This window comes from Cebus imitator, unplaced genomic scaffold (assembly GCF_001604975.1).
Source record: "Cebus imitator isolate Cc_AM_T3 unplaced genomic scaffold, Cebus_imitator-1.0 Scaffold41, whole genome shotgun sequence".
Classification (NCBI taxonomy): Eukaryota; Metazoa; Chordata; class Mammalia; order Primates; family Cebidae; genus Cebus; species Cebus imitator.
Window position 1 is genome coordinate 6409109 of NW_016107356.1, and position 10389 is coordinate 6419497.

At 46.7% G+C, this 10389-nt stretch overlaps 1 long non-coding RNA gene across 1 annotated transcript in view; it reads left to right on the top strand.

The window, feature by feature from the left end:
• The window catches only part of LOC108302557, a 12240-nt gene extending 5514 nt beyond the window's left edge, over nt 1-6726 (top strand). Inside the window, exons 3-4 of the long non-coding RNA XR_001824397.2 lie at nt 1589-1590; nt 6717-6726. This is a non-coding gene — a long non-coding RNA (uncharacterized LOC108302557). The remainder of the gene's footprint in view (nt 1-1588; nt 1591-6716) is intronic.
• The last annotated feature ends 3663 nt before the right edge of the window (nt 6727-10389 follow it).

Genomic DNA, 10389 nt, shown 5'->3' on the forward strand with positions numbered 1-10389 from the left:
GAGTGCAGTGGCGCAGTCTTAGCTCACTGCAACCTCTACCCTCTGGGCTCAAGCAATTCTCCTGCCTCAGCCTCCCAAGTAGCTGGGATTACAGCTGCACCATCACACCTGGCTAATTTTTTTGTGTTATTAGTAGAGACAGGGTTTTGCCATGCTGGCCAGGGTGGTCTCGAACTCCTGACCTCAGGTGATTCACTTGCCTTGGCCTCCCAAAGTGCTGGAATTACAGGCATGAGCCACCATATCTGGCCTTGACTCTGTTGATTTATATTAGAGAGTGCTTGGGGCCAGACGTGGTGGCTCACACCTGTAATCCCAACACTTTGGGAGGCCAAGGCAAGCAAATCACCTGAGGTCAGGAGTTCGAGACCAGCCTGGCCAACATGGTGAAACTCCATCTCTACTAAAAATACAAAAATTAAGGCTGGACTCCATGGCTCACGCCTGTAATCCCAGCACTTTGGAAGGCTGAGGCGGACGGATCACTTGAGAAGGGAGTCCAGGCCAGCCTGGCCAACATGGTGAAACCCCGTCTCTACTAAAAACACAGAAAATGAGCTGGGCATGGGGGCGTGTGCCTGTAATCCCAGCTACTTGGAGGCTGAGGCAGGAGAATTGCTTGAACCCAGGAGGCGGAGGATCGCACCACTACCCTCCAGCCTGAGTAACAGAGTGAGACTCAAATTAAAAAAAAAAAAAAAAAAATCAACACAGTTTCGGAAACTTGAAGGCCTGAAACTGTCAGGAACTCTCCCTGTCTGGCCTTCTGTTCCCTTTGGTAAAGAGATTTTACCACTTTGCAGACCTCACTGTACATTAAAATGTTCCTTTCCTAGGCACAGAATTCTCTGGCTTAGCAGCATCTCATTCTGCTGTTTTTCAAGAATCTTTGTGTCTTGCCAGCCACCTACCCTGTTTAGCACCATGGACTGGAGCATCTTCTTGGCTGTGGGCACTTTAACTCTGCCACTGAGCACAGTGCCTTCCAGACCTGCTGGTCTCGTGTCATGCCCCCCCGTTCAGCCACCAGAGCACTGCACAGCCCAATCCTGCAGAACACAACAGCTGCTTTGGAGATTTAACTAGCATTCTTGGCTAAGTTTCTCCTCCTAATATCCTACTACTTAGAAGTTTTTGTGCAGTGCAAAAGCAATTGTGTCATTAGGCCCAACACAGCATTTGGAGATCACAGAAATCCCTGACTTCCTAAATAAGGGCTAAAAGTAGGAATTAAAAAGCACCACTAGGCCAGTCACAGTGGCTCACGCCTATAATCCCAGCACTTTGGGAGTCCGAGGTGGGCAGATCACCTGAGGTCAGGAGTTCGGGACCAGCCTGACCAACATGGTGAAACCCCCGTCTCCACTGAAAATACAAAAATTAGCCAGGCATGGTGGTAGGTGCCTGTAATCCCAGCTATTCGGGAGCCTGAGGTGGAAGAACCGCTTAAACCAGGAGGCGGAGGTTGCAGTGAGCCAAGATTGCACCACTGGACTCCAGCCTAGGCAACAAGAGTGAGACTCCATCTCAAAAGCACCACTAGATATGTGGGTAATCACACAAACATTTATTGGAAATTACATGGAAGTTGTATCTTTTGTGTTAAAGGAAGTATCCTCAAAGTAAAAATGTGCAAGTTTTGGTTACTAAAATTTAAAATATCAAAGTGGGCCAGGCATGGGGACTCACACCTGTAATCCCAGCACTTTGGGAGGCCAAAGCAGGAGGATCACAAGCCCAGGAGTTTGAGACCAGCCGGGGTAACATAAACTCTCTACAAAATATAAAAGTAGCCAGGCATGGTGGTGCGTGCCTATAGTCCCAGGTGCTTGGGAGGCTAAGCTGCAAGGATCACTTGAGCTCAGGAAACTGAGGCTGCAGTGACCCTTGATGACACCACTGTATTCCAGCCTGGTGGACAGAAAAGGATCCCATCTCAAGAAAGAAAGTGTAGAATTATAGATTCTATGTACCATAACTGCTCATCTATGAGTTACCTGCAATTCAAGTTGTAAGGAGATAATCATCCTCTGACTAGTAGCTAGCATCTAGGTAGGTGTGCATGCTCATTTATCAAAATTTACAACAAAACCAATAGCTTATTTATATCATCAGTATATATGCTGTGCTATTATGCCAGGAAAGGTGGTTCTTGTAATAGATTTACAAATCTACCTTTTCATTTTTTCTCTCCAGTGTCTAAAATAACTTACTGTTTTCCACAGATACCATATATAACTTAATCCTTATTTATTAACTGAAAAATTGTAAAGATCGGGATTTAACAGCACTCACATCTTTATGTTTGTGATAAAACAGTAAGTCCTACACCTACATAAAGCATGTACAAATCTTTCCTTTTGTCACAGGATACAGCACAGTGGTTAAGGATATACTCTCTGCAGTAAGTGTGCCTGGGTTTGACTCAGTTTCCCCATGTACTGGCCTGGGCATCCTTTGTGCCTCACTTTCCTCATCTACAAGGTAGGAATATCAATGGTAACTACCTCTTACGGTGGTAGCAACTAACCAGCTCTGCCACTCCTGTGATCTCTAAGAGGTTTTGATCATACACCCAGCAGTAAAAGTTAAGTATATGTCCAGCCCCAGTGTCTATAAGCTATGTGTTATATTAATTTACTTGGGTTCCAACATGTGTAATCTATAAAACAGGATTTTAAAAGTATGCAGATTACAGGCCAGCCATGGTGGCTCATGCCTGTAATCCCAGCTTTGGGAGGCCGAGGCGGGGGGATTACTGGAGTCCAAGAGTTTGAGACCAGCATGGGCAATATGGCAAAACCCTGTCTCTCCAAAAAAATACCAAAAAAAAAAATAACCAGGTTTGGTGGTGCATGCCTGTAGTCTCAGCCACTTGGGAAGCTGAGGCAGGCAGATCGATTGGGCCCAGAAGGCAGCTGTTGCTGTAAGCCGTGATCACCCCACTGCACTCCAGTCTGGGTAACAGAGCAAGGCTTGGTCTCAGAAAAAAAAAATGAGGACAAACAAAATTAACAGTTCATTCTTTTTAGAGACAGAGTCTTGCTCTGTCACCCAGGCTGGAGTGCAGTGGCATGATCATAGCTCACTACAGCCTCAAACTCCTGGACTGAAAGCGATCCTCCTGCCTCAGCCTCCTGAGTAGCTGGAACTACAGGTACACACTACTATGCCCAGCCAACTTTTTGATTGTTTGTAGAGATGAGATGTATTAGTTCACTTTTGCACTAACAACCTGAGCATGGGTAATTTATAAAGAGGTTGGCCAGATGTGGCGTCTTACATCTGTAATCCCAGCACTTTGGGAGGCCAAGGCAGGTGGCTCATGAGGTCAGGATATCGAGACCATCCCGGCCATGGTGAAACCCTGTTTCTACTAAAATACAAAAAAATTACCCAGGTGTGGTGGTGTGTGCCTGTAGTCCCAGCTACTCAGGAGGCTGAGGCAGGGGAATTGCTTGAATATGGTAGATGGAGATTGCAATGAGCTGAGATCCAGCTTGGTGAAAAAGCAAGACTCCATCTCAAAAAAAAAAAAAAAAAAAAAAAAAAAGGAGAAGAGATTTAATTGACTCACAGTTCTCCGTGGCTGGGGAAGCCACAGGAAACTTACAATTATGGCAGAAAGCAAAGAGGAAGCAAGGCACATCGTACATGGTGGCAGGAGAGAGAGTGAAGGGGAAAACTGTCTCACACTTCAAACCATCAGATGTCATGAGAACTCACTATCATGAAAACAGCATGGGGGAAACCACCCCCATGATCCAATCACTTCCCACTAGGTCCCTCCCATGACACATGGGGATTACAATTCTGTATGAGATTTGGATGGGGACACAGAGCCAAACCGTATCATAGGGGTCTCACTGTGTTGTCCAGGTCAGTCTCCTGGGCTCAAGCGATCCTCCTGCCTTCGCTTCCCGAAGTGTTGAGGTTACAGGTGTGAGCCACCACACATGGTCTGATATTTTTTTCTTAGCCCCCCAGGAGTGAGCTTCTGCACCCCTCTTTGTAGACAACTACTCTAACTCAGTGTTGGAAATAGATGTTAGAAATAGATGCTCGGTGCTGCAAAGAAAAATTAGCACTGAGACAAAGGATTTTTTAACAACGCAATTTTTACTTCCTGGACTGCAGGAAGGGTACTCCCAGTAGCCATTGTGCCTCGAGAGTACAAAGAACACACAAATTTATCCCTTACGCATTTGGGCTTGTCCTTACTGCTGTATCTGATCTCCGTTGGCTGGAGCCAGACCTCACAATCTAAACTAAAGCCCAATTGGCTAACAACTTAAAACTTTTCTAAACAGGTAAAAGGAATGGAGGGCTGGGACATGCCTGTGAGCACGTCCAGCACAGATATCTTGGTTAAAGTACAAAGACATAGAATGTACTACGTGCCTGTAAGCCTGACATGTCTAACAGCTACATAGGATAGGGCTTAACAAAGTTATTAGCACACTTACGATTTATTTTTTAAAGAAATGAAACTTTAAAAAGGAATTTGTCTACTTCCCACACTCAGTTTGTCCCAGAAGTTGGCCATATGTGACCCTAGGACCAAAGGGTCACTACACTGAGGGCAGGCAGTGTTTTGGAAGGGGTGGTGCTTGCCATGGGTGGCTGTGGCAAACAATGAGAACAGACTGGGGAGTTCTTTTTTTTGAGATGGAGTCTCGCTCTGTCACCCAGGTTGGAGTGCAGTGGCGCGATCTCAGCTCACTGCAACCTCTGTTTCCCGGGTTCAAGCAATTCTCCTGCCTCAGCTTCCTAAGTAGCTGGGATTACAAGCGTGCGCCACCACGCATGGCTGACTTTTGTATTTTTAGTAGACACGAAGTTTCACCATGTTGGCCAGGCTTGTCTTGAACTCCTGACCTCAGGTGATCCAACCGCCTCAGCCTCCCAAAGTGCTGGGATTTCAGGTGTGAGCCACAGTGCCCAGCCCAGACTGGGAGCTCTAACAGAGCAGAGAGTTGAATACACGGAGCTTCACGGAGTGCTGGTGGGAGTGTAGACTGTGTGTACGTAGGCATGAAATGAACCCTACCTTACCAGCCAGGGCAGTGCTCAGGGCTTCACGTGCACGATTTTCTTACCACCCCTCAGAAACTAGGGACCCTTCACCCATTCTACAAAGTCAGCAGAACTGAGACTCAGAGAAGCAGAGCGAGGAATCAAAACCTAGGTCTCTTTCACTCCAGCACTCTATGTTGTCAGCCGCAGTGCTGACATAGTTAAACAGGAACCGGCCGCTGCTGTCTGGTCATGTGAGGAAGAGACAGTTTCTGAGGTTGCCCCACCCAGTTATGACTTCCCGCTAAACCAGCTCCTGCCAGGGCCACGGCAGAGGAGATAGGAGATCCTGCAGAGAGAGGAGGTTCTGCACTTACAACGCGTGATGAAGTGCCTTGTTTTTTTCAAGCTCCACCCCCAAAGTGCCCTTTAAAGGAGAACAAGACTTATTTTCCAGTATTTGCACACAATGCCCAGGTGAAAATTAGTAGAAGTAGCTGGAATCATGGAGATCATTGAGGAAGACTGTCATTTAAAGTTTTCAACAACTGCCTTGTGGAGCAGACAGTCTTCTGGCTATTGGTCTCAAATGCTCTGAGGTAAAAGAATCCAGCTGTCAGCTGGGCACAGTGGCTAATGCCTGTAATCCCAGCACTTTGGGAGGCAGGAGTTCCAGACCAGCCTGGACAACATGGTGAAACCCCGTCTCAACTAAAAATACAAAAAATTAGCTGGGCGTGGTGGCGGGCGCCTGTAATCCCAGCTACTCAGGTGGTTGAGGCAGGAGGATCACTTGAACCTGGGAAGCAGAGGTTACAGTGAGCCGAGATTGTGCCATTGCACTCCAGCTCTGGTGACAGAGCAAGACTCCATCTCAAAAAAAAAAAAAAAAGTTACAGTAGTAAACTTGTATATATATTTTACCACAGTGAAAACAAACACTGGGCTGCAGGTCGGGGCAGGGAGACAAACGTGACTGTTCTGCAGGTGGAGTGAGCTGGGGCTGCCCCGTCTTGGATGAGCAAACCCCTGTCCCATCTGCAGAGGTATTTTTCACCCCTAAGTCAACCAGAAGCAGATGAGAGGCAGCAAATTAAGCATAAACTTGTCCTTCAATGTTTTGGCTATAGAAATAGAAGTCACCTGATGTTTTACCCTATACTGATGGTATAATAATAACTTTTGGGAACAGATGGGGCTTTCTTTCTAGCCTCCTTCCTGGCAGCCACTTATCTCTTCTGCTTCCACCAACCGCTCAGCATTACCATCTCTCGCATTTCATGACATACGCCATTCCAACTGCTTGATATTATTTTCTCCTCCTCTTCCACCTGGCAGAGTCCTAGTTAAGTCTTTTGTTGGTTTATTTAACAAATATATGGGAGCCAGTCTGAGATTTGGTTCTGATGAACTTCTTGCTCTCTTTCTGTCCTTCCTCAGGTACAGGGAGGGACTTTGCCACAGGGTGACCCTAGGATTGCACCTAAAAACGGAGCTGCCCATTGCAGGCTGTGAGGCAGGAGCCCTTTTATGAAGCAAACAGGGTCTGTATCTTCATTTCCTAGAGGTGTCTGGCATATATAGGTGCCCGGTACATGATCAGATGAACCTGAAGGTTGATGTCTCTGCCCAGGGTGGTGCTAGAAGGAACAGGGGAGGGTAGTAAACCAAATGTTTAATCAACTAATTCGTGAGACTAGACAGGTGGGGCGCTCAGAGAACAGTGGGTTTTCTGCCAAAAACATGGACCTTTCATCGTCTTAATAATCATCTCCCTAAGGCAGATGCAATTTCACTGTTCACCCACCTTTTGCTCACAAGGATACTGTCCCTGGCATGCTTTTTTGTTTTTTTTGTTTTTGAGACAGGGTCTCACTCTGTCGCCCAGGCTAGAGAGCAGCAGCGCGATCTCGGCTCACTGCAACCTCCGCCTCCCAGATTCAAGCAATTCTCATGCCTCAGCCTCCTGAGTAGCTGGGACTACAGGCACGTGCCACCACACCCAGCTAAGTGTTGTTTTTTGTTTTTTTTTTTTTGAGACAGAGTCTGCTCTGTCACCCAGGCTGGAGTGCAATGGTGCCATTTTAGTTCACCACAGCCTCCACCTCCTGAGTTCAAGCGATACTCATGCCTCAGCCTCCCGAGTATCTGGGGATACAGGCGCACACCATTGCACTCAGCTAATTATTTATATTTTTGGTAGAGATAGGGTTTCACCATGTTGGCCAGGCTGGTCTTGAACTCCTGACCTCAGGTGATCTGCCTGCCTCGGCCTCCCAAAGTGCTGGGATTACAGGCATGAGCCACCAAGCCTGGCCTTTTAAAAAAAATTTTTGTAGAGACTCTATCTCCCTATGTTCCCCAGGCTGGTCTCAAATTCCTGGACTCAGGCAATCCTCCCACTTCAACCTTCTAAAGTGCTGGGATTATAGGTAGGAACCACTACACCCAGCACCCCCGGCACACTTTTTGCCTCTTCCTTGCTGGTCCCAAGACTACCCAACTACAGTTCCACCCCACTGAAGCATCTCTGTGAAGATCACCCATACTGTCCTCATTGGGGTTGTCCTTAATTCTTACTGGACCCTTTGACAACCAAACAGAACTCCGTGTACAACAGCACTTCTTGTAGCTCTTTGTGTTATATTAATGATACCGTGTTAACTGAGAAGGACTTGATTGAATATTTTTCCACATTTTTCCTCCTATTGTGTTTTCTTTGTTTCTGTCTTATCCAAGATAACAATCCAAATTTCGTGGTCCAGCACAATGGCTCACAGCTGTAATCCCTACACTTTGGGAGGGATCACTTGAGGTCAGGAGATCAAAACCAGCTGGCCAACATGGTGAAACCCCATCTCTACTAAAAATACAAAATTAGGTCAGATGCGGTGGCTCACGCCTATATTTCTGGCATTTTGGGAGGCCGAGGCAGGTGGATCATGAGGTCAATAGATCGAGACCATCCTGGCCAACATGGTGAAACCCCATCTCTACTAAAAATACAAAAATTAGCCAGCAAATCTATTTCCAGGAGTTTATCTGATATATGTGCATATGTGCAAAATGATTTATGTACAAGTTATTCATTAAAGTAGCACTGGCCAGGTGCAGTGGCTCACGCCTGTTACATGTAAATTTTTGGTGCCACAAAAGAAGTAGTACTTGAATATAAACCTCCTCAGCAAGGCAATTTACTTCTACAGAAGGCTGCAGCTCACAGATGGAACAGTGGCAAGCACACACCTGGACAAGGGAGGGGAAGGCTTCTTATTCCTAATGGAGGTAGCCCCTGATGCTACATCGTTCCCCTATTGGCTAGGGTTAGACAGCACAGTCTAGGCTAATTTGGATTGGCTATTTTAAAGAGCGCAGGGGTACCAACCAGAGTGGTGGGTGAGTAGTTTGGTTGGAAGGATGGTTACAGGACAGGTCAGAGCAGGTAACCAGGGGGTAACTGAGGTCAAAGCAGGTGACCAGAGCAGGTAACCGGAGCAGGTGACCAGGATGAGTCAGGGAAGAGCAGGGGACCACGGGGAACACATGTGAACTGCTGATTAGAACTGGTGGAGAAGGTTGTTTACTGAAACTGCAAGGAAGTTAAACTTTAAAATGGAGGACAAAGAACTGAACCTACTGACATACTGATTCTTTGAAAAGAAATTCAGAACTCATTGTCTCCAACACGCCAGTAATCCCAGCACTTTGGGAGGCCGAAGTAGGTGATCACTTGAGGTCAGGAGTTTAAGACCAGCCTGGCCAACATGGTGAAACCCCGTATATACTAAAAATACAAAAATTAGCCAGACATGATGGCACACCCCTGTAATCCCAGCTACTCAAGAGGCTGAGGCAGGAGAATTGCTTGAACCTGGGGGGTCAGAGGTTGCAGTGAGCCAAGATTGTGCCACTGCACTTCAGCCTGGGCAACAGAGTAAGACTGTCTCAAAATAAATAAATAAATAAATATAAAACAGTGCTGATAATAGCAAAAGTTTGGAGACAAACTCTGTGTTCTCCAGTAGGAGATTGGCTAAATAAATTGTGATGCATCTGCTGACTGGGTGCAGTGGCTCACGCCTGTAATCTCAGCACTTTGGAAGGCCAAGGCAGATGGATCACCTGAGGTCAGGAGTTGGAGACCACCCTGGCCAACATGGTGAAACCGTGTCTCTACTAAAAATACAAAAATTAGCTGGGCATGGTGGTGGGCACCTATAATCCCAGCTACTCAGGAGACTGAGGCTGGAGAATCACGTGAACCCAGGAGGCAGAGGTTGCAGTGAGCCAAGATTATACCATTGCACCCCAGCCTGGTGACAAGAGCAAAACTCTATCTCAAAAAGAAAACACACACACACACACACACACACACACACACACACACACACACACACACACAGACGTCTATTTGGTCCAGAAAGGCAGGACAACTCAAAGGTGGGCAAGCGGGGAAGGGGCAGGGTTCAGGTAAATGTAAATATTTTCTGTTTAACAATTGGTTGAGATTGTCTAAAGACCTGGGATCAACAGAAAGGAAATGTTCAGGTTAAGATAAAAGATTGTGGAGGCTGGGCACGGTGGCTCATGCCTGTAATTCCAGCACTTTGGGAGGCCAAGGTGGGTGGATCATTTGAGGTCAGGAGCTTGAGACCAGCCTGGCCAACATGTGGAAACCCCATCTCTACTAAAAATACAAAAAAAAAAAAAAAAATTAGCCAGGCATGGTGGTGGGTGCCTATAATCCCAGCTACTCAAGAGGCTGAGTAGAATGGTGGGAAAATCGCTTGAACCCAGCAGGTGCAGGTGGCAGTGAGCCGAAATTGCCCCACTGAGCTCCAACCTGTTCAACAGAGCAAGGCTCTGTCTCAGAAAAAAAAGATTGTGGAGACCAAGGTTCTTTTGAAGTCTTTATATTGGCTGCTCTTAGAGACAATAGATGATGAACATTTTCTATTCAGACCTTTAAAACGTGCTGGACTCTTAATCTTTTCAATATTGGGGAAGTAAGAGATCTAGCTGTGTTAATAGAGATTATTTACAGATGCAAATTTCCCCCTACAAAGGACGGCTTTTCAGGGCTAGTACAAAATATGGCAAAGAGCAGTCCCAGTGGCTCACACCTGTAATCCCAGCAATTTGGGTGGCCGAGGTGGGCAGATCAGCTGAATTCAGGAGTTCAAGACCAGTCTGATGGACAAGGAGAAACCCCATCTCTACTAAAAATACAAAATGCATGGTGGTGCATGCCTGTAATCCCAGCTACTTGGAAGGCTGAGACAGGAGAATCGCTTGAACCCGGGAAGTGGAGGTTGCGGTGAGCCGAGATGGCACCATTGTACTCCAGCCTGGGCAACAAGAGTGAAACTGTCT